We start from the raw sequence: 13,558 nt of genomic DNA on the forward strand, positions 1-13,558 counted from the left end.
CAGAATAGCAAACCCTACAGCGGGGTCCCTGTGTTGTGAATGATGATGGAATGCCATCTACTGATATCTGCGGAGGACGGGGATTTCCCCAAGTGGCGGAATTCCCTGGTGCCAGTTAGGGTGACCTTTATCAGGCCAGGCGAGCTCAGGCTGTTTTGGACAGGAGGGCATGTTCCTACGGAAGTCACAGTGCTCAGGTGCTGAGTAGAGGTGAGAACGAGAAAATGAGTCTCACCCTTATTTGCAGACCCGTTGTGCGTATGTGTGAGGAAGAGGAGGAAGAGGCAGAGAGGCCTGGCTGCCTGTGTGAGAGCTCGTCCGGTACGACCTCCTGTGGTCTTACCTCACTCGCCCCCCAAACGCCCACCTGTGCAGAAAACTTCAGAAGTTCACCGAGAGGAGAGGATGCTGCACAGGAAAGAGAGATGGGGGGAGGGGGGCAGGCTCCAGCACGTTTCTCGATTCCCACCACGCACAGACAGCGTTCTGAGCAAGTGGGAGGCTGGCTCTCCGCCCAGTCGGCTGGGGGTAGGGGTGAGGGGGTGTGGGATCCCTCTCAAAGAGAGTCGCGGCACTTCAATGGAGGCCCGGGGAGAGAGGCCGCGGTACCCGGGTGGATGGGGGCCCCTACGAGGGCCTGATTTTGTCCCCCAAAGCGAAGCCAGGCGGAGCTCCGTCTCTGCTGAAACTTTGAGGTTTCGCTCTCAATGCTGAGAATAGTAAATGTTTTAAATGAGGTCTGTCTGTCTCTCTCTCCCTCTCTCTCTATCACTTTCTCCCTTTTGCTGTTTGAGAGAGGAACCCACAGTGTCGTTTTAATGGCTTACACGTGTCCCCATTAAGAATCTGGCACATGCCACGGGTTTATTTTAATTTCTTCGGTGTCGGCTGTTGTTGCACTTTTCTTTTCGAGGGGGATATTTTCCTGCTGTTCCGCTGCCAGGGAATGACAGAGATGTTACTTTGTGAGTGTGGCAGCCACGCCGTACCTGGGGTTCTGCCCCCATACGCGCGGCAGGCACCCACGATCACATGTGCACACCGGGAGGGTGCAGTCCAGGCTACGCAACCTGGCTGAAGTAGGAAATTTCCCTTCCATTTCTGCAGATATTTCCATGATTATGGATCTGCTCTTGTGACCAATCCAGCTGTCGTTTATGTTGTATAGATCAGTAGTTAAAATATCAATCACATACTTTTTAAGCTGCTACAGAGAGCTCTGGAGGCTGTGCCCTCTCCCACATTGCACCAGGGGTCCCACACTTTTTCCCGCAATGCACCATGGCCTGTGCAGTTAGACACCGGTGACTCGGCACTGGGCTCACATGGGGCACCGGCGGGCGCTGTTTTGGGGAGTCTGCAAGCCCCTCAGCCTCCCATCCGCTGAGAGCCCGTACACTGCCTCTCTGCTTAGCTGGGGTGTCACCATTCTTTTTTAAAAGCCCTAAAACAACAGTGAAAAGAAGAACAATAAAAAGCCCAAATGACCCTGCGGTTTGATAAAAGCTGAGGCATAAAATGATCCCAGGCCTGTAAAAGTGTGCCCACTGAGCCATGTGCTGGGATAATGAGGGGGGGGGGGGGGGAGTTTATCAGCCACCCTTCCCCCCGCTTGCCGCCAACCATACCGGCCGTCTGCCCCCAGCGCAGCCACTGCCCGGCACCCACCAGGCGTGCAGCTTGGCGAGCACCATGCCCGCGCACACCGGCATTCGCTGGTGCCTCACGCAGGGGGGCGGGGAGAGCAGTATGAATGGCCACTGAGTCCGTCCTTATCAGAGAAAACAAGCGCCGGTAAGTATCACTCTGTCACCCCCACCGGGCTCCACCGGGAATGACTGCACTCTAATGGTGGGGTTGTTTTTTAAGCTTTGTCGGCAGACCCCTCCCCCCACTCACCACCCAAAGCCCAGCGGTCTCATGCTTGGCAGCGAGCTTGCGCAGACGATCCCCTGGGATCCAGCACTGGGGCCCAGCTGCGTGCCAACTGTGCCCCCAGGTCTAGACGTTGGCTGGCAGCCCGTCTCCATGCCAGTCCCCATGAGTGACGGTGAGGCAGGAAGAGGACGTGTGCGTGCATGCAGCACACACACGCGCCTGCATTCCTATATTTAATACTGCAATTTAAATGCAATTAATGATTCCTAACCTCATTCCCCAAAGCACATGCATACATACTCACATCCATAAAAATATGCACACACACTGGCACAAAATCAGGCATACCAACACACATCATCATACAGGCCCGTTCAGACACACACACATACACTGTCATCGCCTCACTCAAACATCTGAAGGCTGCACTTCATGTTGGGGGGGGGGGGGGCAGGGCTGTCATCATGTGAAGTACACCCACCCTCATTCCCCCTCCAGTCCGACTCCACACGCCGGCTTCGTGCCTCGCCGCAGCGGGCAGCGCGCTGTGCACGGCTACGCCCGGCCCTCACGGCTCCCCTGCGGCGCCCTGCTAGTCCCACCATCTGGCAGATCCCCGGCAGCCTGCCCCCCTCCCCCCCCTGCTGAGCCCCCCTAGGGCATCAGGTCCGTTTACTGCAAAGGGCCGGTCCTCTGGGAAATGTGATGTCCCAGAATTCCTGCTTGGGATACAGTCAGCGCATGAAAACTTGCGCATGCAGGGTTGTGTATATGTGTATAGCGTTGTGGTGTCATGCTAATAACCCTGGTGGCTGGACAGAGCAAAAACTAAAAAAATAGCACAAAGCGAGAGACACCTTCGATTTTCAGCCCCCCTTTAGCTGGCGCCGATTAAGGAAATTGGATCGTTGGTGTACCGTGATGGTCCAGAGGGAACCCACATCCCTGGCAGCAGGGGTGGGCCCACAAGTTGCCCACCTTGGACTGAGCTGATGGAGACTCCCCTTAATCAGCACCGGCGCTGGACATGCCACAAGCTCCCCGACAGATACTGCTACACACTGGAGGGCTGAGAGGAGGCTGGGGGCTGTCTGCCTGGAGGTTAGGGGCTTGTCACAGCACAGCGAGAGAAGCGCCTGCATTCGCAGGACAGTCAGGGAGACCTAGAGGCAGAATTCCAAACGAGGCCACCTTCAGATTGCAGGAAGTGATATGGATTCATGCAGCAAAGTGCACTGAAGGCAGTCAACAGGGGCTGTGGTGTTTCTAAATTCAAATGTGCATCAACAAAACTTGAAAAAAGATCAATACTTCAAAAAGATGTAAAATTACACACTTCAAAAAAACATGCAAAGACACCAGACTAAAAACAAGCTATCTTAAGTGAAATAAGTCATCTGAAATCTGAAATGAAATCTGGAATAAATCCTTTTTTAAATGAAGCCACTTCAAACAAACCATTTAAAAGAGCACGCAGAGAATGAACTTTTTTTTTCTTCTTTGCAAATTCTGAAATAAAAGGCTTTGAAGAAAGTCAGGGCGCGTTCCCCATCCAGAAAATGGTGTCTTGATATGCGTGCCCTGGTCGTGTCTCAGCCCCATTTTCAGGTCCTGACCCCTCATCATGGTGAGAATTATGTCCAGATGTAAAAGCAACAACTGTTGTGAAATAGAGGAGTTTTTGGTCTGCTCACAGAATAAGAGTCTGAATCAAAGGATATTTAAAGGGAGATATCTGTGAGGGGCAGGTGCATGGTGGGATTGCAGTGCTGGCTGTACTTGAATGGCAACCTCATATCCTGTCTACCCAACCAATCAGCTTCAGAAGTGTCTGAGTGTGTGCGGGGGCCATTTTCTCGCCTCTCACCTCTACACTCGGAGATGTTGTCGAGCACCTGTGAGGAGCTGGTCCGCTCTAGCATCCTGGTGCTTCCCTGTCAGGAGAGGGGAACGTGACCTATGCGGACCAACCAGACGGAGCAAGGCACCATGTCTTTGACCGTAATCGCACAGTGTAACCCGTGAGCTCTGCCTGTGGATTACTGGGTGGCGTCCTTTCGAGTTGATGAAGCGAGTCGTTAAAACCGCAGGCCACCGTCTGAGCGCCACGCTGTGCCGGCATGTCCCCTCCCTGACCTTGCTCGCCACTCCCCCATCTGTCTCCCACCAGCCTCCTTCTACTCCACATGCCCTCCATGTGCCGTAAGAACCAAAAACTCACGATCCCACTAGAGATTTCTCCAGTGGAGTGTCTTAGGCATTTGGCCCTAAAACCTGTCAGCATCCTTCCCTTGCTGACATCCCTCTCCCGTTGACGTCATTTCCTGAGTGACCACCCCCCCACAATAGTGGCAGTAGTTACCGTTGCTCCTCAACCCTCGTCAGATATTCAGCCCTTAGGAGGAAGTGAGCATAGACTGCTTGTAATTACGCACGATAGGGGCCAGTGTTCTTCTGACGGAGTGGCACTTTGCACGAGAGGGAGCTGCACGGTACGGCCTGCAAACCCTCTCGCGTGACCAGCCGGGGGTCTCTGGGGGGAAAGTCTGCTCGGCTGCCATATTACCCACACAATATGGTAATCCCCACTGAGTGCCCACCACCCCTCCCACCCATCCTCATCCCTGCAGCGTCTGCATGCCAGTGTTGCAGCTTGGGGCAGCTGTGTCTTTAAGACTGTGGGAACGAACGGGCTAAGACGGCAGCTCCGAAACGGCCCCTTCTTCACACATTCCAGAAGAAAGCACACCAAGCTGATTAACAGCGCTAAGCACAATGGCTCTTTGTACAGTCTCCCGAGCTGGGCACTTGCCAAATTGCCTTGGGTGTCTGTGTGTGTGTGTGTGTGTGTGTGTGCGTGCGTGGGGAGGGGGGGATCTGTGTGTGAGTTCACATGCTTGCGTGAGGATGCGTGAGAGCGAGTATATCTACGTAAGGTGGTGGGGGGGACTGTCCATCAGCACATGTCTTTGCACGTTGTGCGTGTGTCTGTGTGTTACTGCGGAGCAAGGTATGCTCGTGCACGCTTGCGTTGAATTGTACCGGAGCAGAGGGGGTAAATGGACCCGCCCCTCTTGATGGCCAGCCTCTGTTCCATCCTCTCGGCAATACCTGGGTGGGTGGGGGGTAGGGAGGCAGCGGCAACAGCTAACATCAGCGACAGACATGTTAGGGAATCATGAGTTTAGCAATGGCAGGGTATTCAAGCTGCGGACTGTGCTACATTATGTGTTTAAGGGAGGCCGGCCTCGCTGTTCTCCAGCCCAGAATTCTGGGGCAAAGTTAAGGCAATGCGGCATTATAACCACTGCATTTTACAACTGGAATTTTGTAGAAGGTGGTTGGGGAAAGAAACAGGCCGTACCCTGCGCCGTCGCCGTCCATACCGCGCGTGGTTGGAGGCCCCCCCCGCCACATGTCTCGTTAACAGCTTGTTTCCCTGCACTGGGGGAAAAGGTTACAAAGGGTTACCTTTCATCTGCAGAGCATCATCAATCGTTCTGCATAATTCATGGGCATGTTACTGTAATCAAAAATTCCTATTTATTTGGGGAGGTGACACAGTAAACTCTCTCTCACTCTCCAGATAACCCCCCCCCCCCCCCCAAGTCGGACCGTTGCCACATGTGAAAGCACATGCACACACAGACATGCAGACACACACTGCAGTGTATAAACGGCAGCATGCCCCCCAATGCCCCACTTAGGCTACAGATCACAGCAGCCCCCCCTCCCTCACTCTAGAGCTGCAGCTCCCGTATGTCTGTTGTCTGGCCAGTCTTGTCAGGGCCCCCCAGCTGTGCTACTGGCCCACATGACCTGGACTCAGTGCTTACCTCCACAGGCAGGTCATCATTTGGGCTGGGAACATGGGTATGTGTGTATGCCAGAGATTCTGTACTATATGTGCGAGCGAGTGTGTGAGGGCGCGTCTGTGTTTGTGTGAATGGAAGTGACTATGTGTCAGCATGACTGTGTGTGTGTGTCTGAGAAAGAGAGGCAGGCCTGTGATGGTCACCAGCCCTGTGGTCTGGCCTGCGGCGGCTGTCCCACAACGCAGGGACAGCTGAGCCAGCCATGAGCTCACGGGCGCCGCGCCTCACAGGATTCTTGCGGCCAGACCAGCAGCCGCGGCCCTGCCGACGTGCCACCCTGACGGGGGGGCTTCCATGACTGCTGCCGCCTTCCCAGCAGAACTATAATTCCCGTGGGAGCCAGACGACATCCCCCCCTTTTGTATTTTCCCAAAATAGGGGACTTATCTCTGTGATGCACCCTTGTCGTCATTCGCTGAGGCTCAGGACAGTTTGGGATTCTGCAGCCCCATTTGGAGATGGCCCTCAGCATGGCATCTGCAGAGAGCTGGAGAGTCAGACTGAGATGAGTCTTGCCGAGTCAGACTCACACCAAGACAAGACCTTTTGCAACAAGATATCATGCAGCCCCACAGCCACCACCCCCCCCGCCCCACATTGTCACCAACCAAGCATCTCTTTAACAAACGCAATCTGCCGTGCACATTCTGAATCTCTCCTACCCTCTCTCATCTTTGCAGACGCCGCTGTTTGCATGCAAATCGGCCATTAAAGAGTGGAGGGGGAGATGCAACAGCATGGTGTAATCAAGGACAAAAAGAAGGGAACAGCAGCGAGAGAGAGAGAGAAAGGGGGCTAGGGATAGATAAATCATAGGTAAAGGAGGCAGATGCACATGGACAAGAGATGAAAGAAAAGGCGGAGAGAGAAGGAGGAACAAAGTACATGGGGGGTAACTTGGTCGGGCTCTGCCAGGCCAGAGTCACTTCAGTTTTTCAAATTAGCAGCACAGTCCCACAACCAGGGTCTGCTAACCAGCCCAGCTAGGACTACCCAAGGACGCTAGTCTCTGTCCTCAGGCTGTGCCAGGAAGGCCACATGGGCAGCTCAGCAGTCTGCAGGGGCACCGGGTGCAGAGCCGGGGAGCCTGCAAGGTGTTTATTGCGCCTATCTGTCCTGTGGCCTGTCATTATGGAGCCACCATGCGTGATTAGCGTATGCCAGGAAGAGAGTAGCTAACGTACAGCCTCCCACCCACTGTCCTGAGGGGCCAGAGGATCCTCTGGTACTCTACAGTCCTATGTAACAGCGGTTCAGAGACACCTCAGCACGTTTCCGCCAGCCCACCTCACTGCCGGAGAACTTCCACGTTTGAAACTGCGGCTCATTTCATCTACCACCCTCCCAGCCCCCCTCTATCCATGTGGGCCTTTTGAAGATGTCAAGCAGTCTAAGAGACTCTCTTCCACTCCGTCGATATTTAGAGAGTTTTAGACTGGGGTTGGAGGGGGGGGGGGGATTCCAGCGCTGTGGTACGGATTTGATTGCGTGCCGTTTGAAGTCCTAAACGTGCCTCGCTGCGATTCGGTCTCGGTGCTAAGACTGCATGTGTTTGAAGCCACAGACGCGGCAACACAGGTTTCTGTATACATTACGCTTCTTAAAAATGGCCAATTATCTCCCCCCCGCTTCTTTCATGCATCCGTTTCACGGTGCAGCTCATCGCTCAGAATGATGACATCTTTACTCCGCTGCTACGAACACCAACTTAATTACGCTACATTTGGGGGCTCTGCAAAAACCTGGGGGGGAAAAAAATACAACCTTACCTTCACAGGTGTGGTACAAAGCAGCAAGGTTTAAGCTAACCGTGGTACTCCCCTGCGCTTTCGTTCGGTATGTCTGCTCCCCCTCGGAAAAAAAAAACATTAACGTAGTTCATCCCAGAGCACAACAGGCCCCAGGCTCCAGGACAGAGGAAATGGGCCAAGCCACGCAGATACGGCGACGGGCGACGGCTGTGGTTTCGGGACTTGCTGAAAGGGACCCGCCCCGCGCCTGGCGCCCCGTGGGGATACGGAATGGGGGAAATCGGGGGGGCATGTGGAATGTTGCGTCAGTGCAGACAGTACTGTGTGTACTTTAATGGGTTGGGGCTTTTCTCTGTCCCATCCCAGAAAGAGAGACAAAGAAACATGCAGACAGAAGGACACCCTTTCTCACACACACAGTGATGGTCACATTTCTGTCTTTGCTGCAACTCATTTTAATGCAATGAGTGATTCCTAAACCCATTCCAGAAAAAAAATTAAATTAATAAACAAAAAGCTTTATTATAAAAAAATTGGACATCCCCATTACATCTGCTTCTCGGCTAGGAGGAAATTTCCTTAAATTTGAAAACAAAGAAAAACCTTACACACGCACATGTATTACACAGAACCAAGACCCAGCCACCAATACACACAGTCACGTAACGAGAGAACACACACAGTCTCAGACAGAGTGCATGTAAGGTTCACACAGGTGGACTGGTGTTACTCACTCAGAGGAGGAGACACATGCCAGGGAGCTGGCAGGAACAAGCTTCACTGGCATACATGGATACACAGTGCAGCCTCACACACGAAACCAAATTTCAAATGGCTGCAAAGCTACCTACCTACCTACACATACACACACAGACACGCAGCCTTGTGTTCTCTGTGCCAACTAGCTGATAACTAAATTCCAACAAAACGAAAAAAGTACAAAAAGAATCAAAAAGTGTAACCTTTCCTTTTTGAAATAAAAGGCTGATTATTTGAGGGAAAAAAGGCAGATTAAGATGGAAAAGGATTCTGCTTCATGGGGATGCCCTTACAAGGATCATTCTGGGGGCAGTCCTCTCAGAATTTCTCCCCAGCTCTACGTTCCCATAAGCACATGCACACAACCAGAAGCAGCTGCACTGCCTTTTCTGTTGTCAATGGGTCACCAAGGGATCCTATTCCTACCTTGGGTAGTCCCACTTGGGGCACTGCTGTTATGCGCCTGAACGACACACTTACCGTGAATCCTTACAGTACAACATCCAGATGAATAAACAGGTAAAATCTGTAAACCCTAAGCAAATAAATGCAAAGGAAATGTGGTGCAGCAGGCTTGGCCGAGAGAACCGCCTGGATCAATACCGTCGTTTGTTGACCCTCTGTTGCAAAGCACCATGGGATAACACCTGATGTACCCGTAGGTGTTTGTGCGTGTGTGTGTGTGTGTGAGAGGATGGTGGCTCAATGCTCTCCTCTGTGAAAATCCCTCCTCTGCATGTCACTCACACAGCACATAATGGAAATAGGTGTTACCGTTTGTTTTTATCTCTGGCTGCACCCTGTCCCGCCCATTTTCATGTAAATGAACAGGCAGGAGGAATGCACCATGCAGATTAGCTGTTCAATTGGCTCGGAGTGAAGCAGCCGTCCCCTGATAGACGAACGGGACTCATGTCAAAACAATTCTGTTACAATTAAAAGAACGTTGATGTGGAGTTTATTTCCCCGCATTTTTCTCTTCACCCGTTTTTGTCAAGCGCAACAATTGTTTTGGGTAAACAAGCATTTCAGAAAATGTGCATTAAACATGAATATGCGCTGACAGGAGCAGAGCGTGAACACATTCATCGATAAGAGCACTGAGGTGCCTTCCCTTTCTCAGAGGGAAGCAAACAGTTATTTCACCCCAAAGCATCCTGGGAAATCAACGTAAGAACATTGGTTCACCCCTCAGTTCCTCAAGTCACTGGTAAATGCCAATTCATAATTACATAATTGGATTTATTGCTTAGCTTAATTGACCAAGTGACTCCACAGTAACGGTGGTGGGGGGTGTTTTGTGGCTGATTATTCAGAGGAAACGATGGCTCCGGTCCTAGAATGACAAGATCTATGGCTGTTGAAGAGGTCATACAAAACCTATGGGACTGGAACCATAGAGACGTTACAACACGACCACAGCCAATGTAGCATTTTCTTCCAACATATCACGCTTTCTCAACATAATAAGAGGCCGAACTAAACATTTACTGCGCATCAGTATGATTTAGATTAACCCAAAAAACAGAATGCAGCTTTCACATATCAGCATGAAAATAGGCATATATTGCCCGTCATAATATCCCATAAAATTCTAGCTGAATGATGGCAGCAGTATGAATGTAAATGGAAAGTGATAAAGGTTCCAGCATTAAAAAAAAAAAAGAACGTGGGAACACCCAGAGGACGCGTGTTTTTACACACCTATATGCAAGGAGCTGGCTGTGCGCCACCTTCAGGCTGTGGGCTAGTATTTACAGCAGAGACTGAGCCTTGGGGATTGGCCCCACCCGCTCGCCTGCATGTTACACCCAAGTGTTTCAGACACGCGGGAATCACACCACAAACTGACGTGTCAGATCATATGGAAAAAGTGCAAGATTCACGTCCAGCTTGGAGTTATGTGGGCAATGCAGGAGGACAGACATACATGGACACACACACATACATGTATACACACATGGATGGACATGCGTGCGCGCACACACACACACACACACTCACACACACGCATGATGTTTCAGGGATTTTTGGCACTTGGCCTTAGCCCAGTGTTGCACTCCTTTTTTTTACAGCCCAGATTTATGGTTTATTTAAAAAGTAACAGTCCCTTTATAGATCATTAAACATGAAATAAAACCCTCCAGACAGCCCTGCAGTTGATTTGGGGGGGGAAACTGGGAGAGGGAGTCGGGGAGGAGTGTAGCAGAAGTATGTCGGATGGGACAGTGTGGCTTCGGGGGGAGGGGGGCAGCGGCCTGGGGGTCCTAACCACCTGGGGGCCGTGACCACCGGGGGGCTCCATCTCACTGGGACACAACTGGAGGGACAGATCAGCAAGCAGAATAAATTCACATAATGCATAATGCACATCCAGTGTAATATAGCAATACACAGTTATACGCACTACAAGACAGGCACATGTCGTACTCTGCCCAACAACACACACCTTCATTTAGGGATGCAATGGAGTACATGTTCACTGATACATATCCACACCACAGCATACACACAGTACATAGTATAATGTACATATACATTGACAGATGGCCGACAACTTCATCTGCTTTTTTAAAAATAAAACATGCCAAAAAATGCCAGGTTATTATTAGCTTTTACTGGTTAGGGGATGTTAATTACAGTAAAATGAGTGTCAGCGATACCTTCCTACAAGAACAGCTTCCATTTACCGTGTATGTGCATGCATGAGTTCTAAATTTGTGGGGATATTTTTGAGCAAAACCTCACCCACAGTGATACTAAACCAGAAAAACACACCTTCTGAAGACATCCCAACAAGGTACAATGCCTGTTGCTTTAAATAAACATTTTTGTTTGCTATTAGGTTGCAAGTGTTTTTCAGTTTTTAATTGGAATTGAATTAGAAGGCATATATGGTATTGTAAGAATCAAGGCAAAGTGTCCACAATGATAGGCAAGAAGATTTGTATGATAAGACGACAGCATATGTTTCTGCAGTACTCCTGCTTGTGTTTCCACAGTGGAGATTGTTTGCCTGTTTTATCTGAGTGGGCGGCAGGGGCGGTGACTAACTAACCCCCCCACCCCCCCACACGCACAGCCTGGCAGAGGACGGGGAGCCAGAGCACGACTCCTCGCTATCTTATTAGCGCTAATGAGAGGCTGCGGCTTGGCCAATTTACATCAGTAATCTGATATTAGCTCGCGCCATCAGGACCGAGAAGGAGCTCTCCCCCTGGGCTCAATCACCAAGGCCACGGCGCTAGCTGGTGCCAGAGAGACCCGGCAGCAAGTCCCGAGCCTGGGGAGCATGGGGGCCTGGAGGGGAGCCTGTCGGACGCCCCGTGAAGCACCTCCCCCCACGACCCCATCGGGACGCTGCCACGTCAGGCCAGAGCGCTGGGCTGAGCCAGGTAGCTGGGGGGTCAGTGGGTTATGGCCCGACGGCTGGCCCTTCATCTCAGTTACGCTGGCACAGAATATAAAACACGGCTCTGGAAGCAAGGAGCAGCCTGCGTGAGACATAACTGCTGTTTCTCACGTCGCGGTGTCTACTAAAGACATAAATAATGTAATACACACAGCAGAGGTCGTGAAAAAAGAATCGTTCAGAAAAAGCTTGTAAAACAGTGAAACCCGTATAGTTATGCCTTTAAAGCCTTAATATTTTACCCCATAAAATATAGAACCTTCATTAATCCCCCCCCATGTTTTTGATTTTTTCTTGATACATCAGGCTGAACCAAATGCAGATCATGGTAAAATATTTAATGTGATAGCAGCGTCCCCTGATCCCTGATCAGTGAGGATCTAGGGCAAATGCCCCCCAACGACACAGGGGAAGGTATGATAAAGCTAAATAGGTTGGGATTTGAATAATTTAAAAAGTTTGATTTGCAAGCCCTCGAGCTAAAGTAAGTGAAAATACAGCTTTCGGTCGCTGAGGAGAATGCAAGACCATCCGTCTAGTCTGCTCCCCCCCCCCCCCCCCCCCGACCACCACCACCACCACCACCACCCCACTCCCCCAGAGCAGATTAGTGAAAGAGAGACAACGTGGGGGGAGTGAGTGCATCTTTTCTAGAGTCGATCCAGAGAAGCAGAGTGGGGAAGTGGATACAGAGGATGGCCACACGCCTCATAAGCAGGGCCCGACAAAGCAAAAATGAGGCACTCCATCTAAATGGCACAGGTGTCGACAGAGAGATTTAAAATCTGTCAACTGTGCGAGCCAGAGTGTGTGTGCGAGTGTGTGTGTGCGTGTGTGTGTGTGTGTGTGTGTGTGTGAGTGTGAATGTGTGAGACACCTCACATGCTATCCTACAGGACAGGTCGACAAGCAGCAGTCCAACAGGCATGACAGGGGTGCGTGACGCAAGGTGCCTGCGCCTTCCCGACACCCTCACCTGTGCTTCTGCGGGGCTTGTCTCTTGGGTGGGTCTGGGGGTGGGGTGGTTGAGGGTGTGAAGGGGCAGTGGTCCAAAGGCAACATGTCCCAATAAGCTTACTACTTAGCTATGAAGCCTCCAAAGATTTCATATTCAGCTGGGCGTCTCACTGAACCAAACAGTAAATGAATAAACGTAAATGAGCTCACAAATCCTCACTTACGGGAGCAACAGCTAACTACTACCTGTAACCTTACCAAGGCTAATGACCACCACGCTAAATACCACATAAACACACATTATAACTGTATAGTAGTTGAAATAGACATGTTATCCGCTATATACAGGCACTGAGGCTGTGGCAAAAATCAGCCTTTAAGTCCGCCTGTAAAGTCTGGTTTCATTTAGCACAGCTTAGAGGCAGCTTACGGTGGGGTACCTGTGGTGATGGTTCTGCACGGCGAAGTGGCGCTATCACCTCGGCGACGAATTAGCGCTGATTCCTGATAGCGAATAACGTGACTTCTTGCCGGAGAATTAGCGCACAGCAGAGAGTGTGAATAGAGAGTGACCCGAAAATGTCGCCCCCAAAGGCAGGGCGGCCGGAGAAGCGGTAAATTGGCGGGCCGCGCGCGCGCCACACCCCTTGAGAGCGGCGCGCGCCACGCCCCCCGAGAGCGGCGCGCGACCACTGAGGACAGCAGTACCCGAAAATGACGAGAGCGCCTGCAATAAAATTGAAAACGTGACATACATAAGTAAAACGATCTGTGTTTGAATTCTTCATTTCGATTTATTTATGCATTTATGTATTTATTTGTTTGCTTTGGTTATCTGATTTTTAAGCACGCAACATATTAAATAATGTAATCCCAACATAAATTTATACGTGAGAGATTAAAATGTTTGTTTGTCAAGATTATTT

At 51.0% G+C, this 13,558-nt stretch overlaps 1 long non-coding RNA gene across 2 annotated transcripts; it reads right to left on the reverse strand.

Annotated features, from left to right (window-relative positions):
- Positions 1 to 3,293: 3,293 nt before the first annotated feature.
- On the reverse strand, positions 3,294 to 13,251 carry LOC125749615 (uncharacterized). 2 transcript variants are annotated; one of them, XR_007399967.1, is made up of 3 exons: positions 13,073 to 13,251; positions 5,243 to 5,322; positions 3,294 to 4,989 (listed from the first exon to the last, which is right to left on the reverse strand). It is a non-coding gene; the product is annotated as an uncharacterized LOC125749615 (long non-coding RNA). The 2 variants fall into 2 exon arrangements; XR_007399966.1 differs by lacking the exon at positions 13,073 to 13,251 and having other exon boundaries at positions 5,243 to 5,580.
- Positions 13,252 to 13,558: the final 307 nt, after the last annotated feature.

This window comes from Brienomyrus brachyistius, chromosome 9 (assembly GCF_023856365.1).
Source record: "Brienomyrus brachyistius isolate T26 chromosome 9, BBRACH_0.4, whole genome shotgun sequence".
NCBI classification, from domain to species: Eukaryota; Metazoa; Chordata; class Actinopteri; order Osteoglossiformes; family Mormyridae; genus Brienomyrus; species Brienomyrus brachyistius.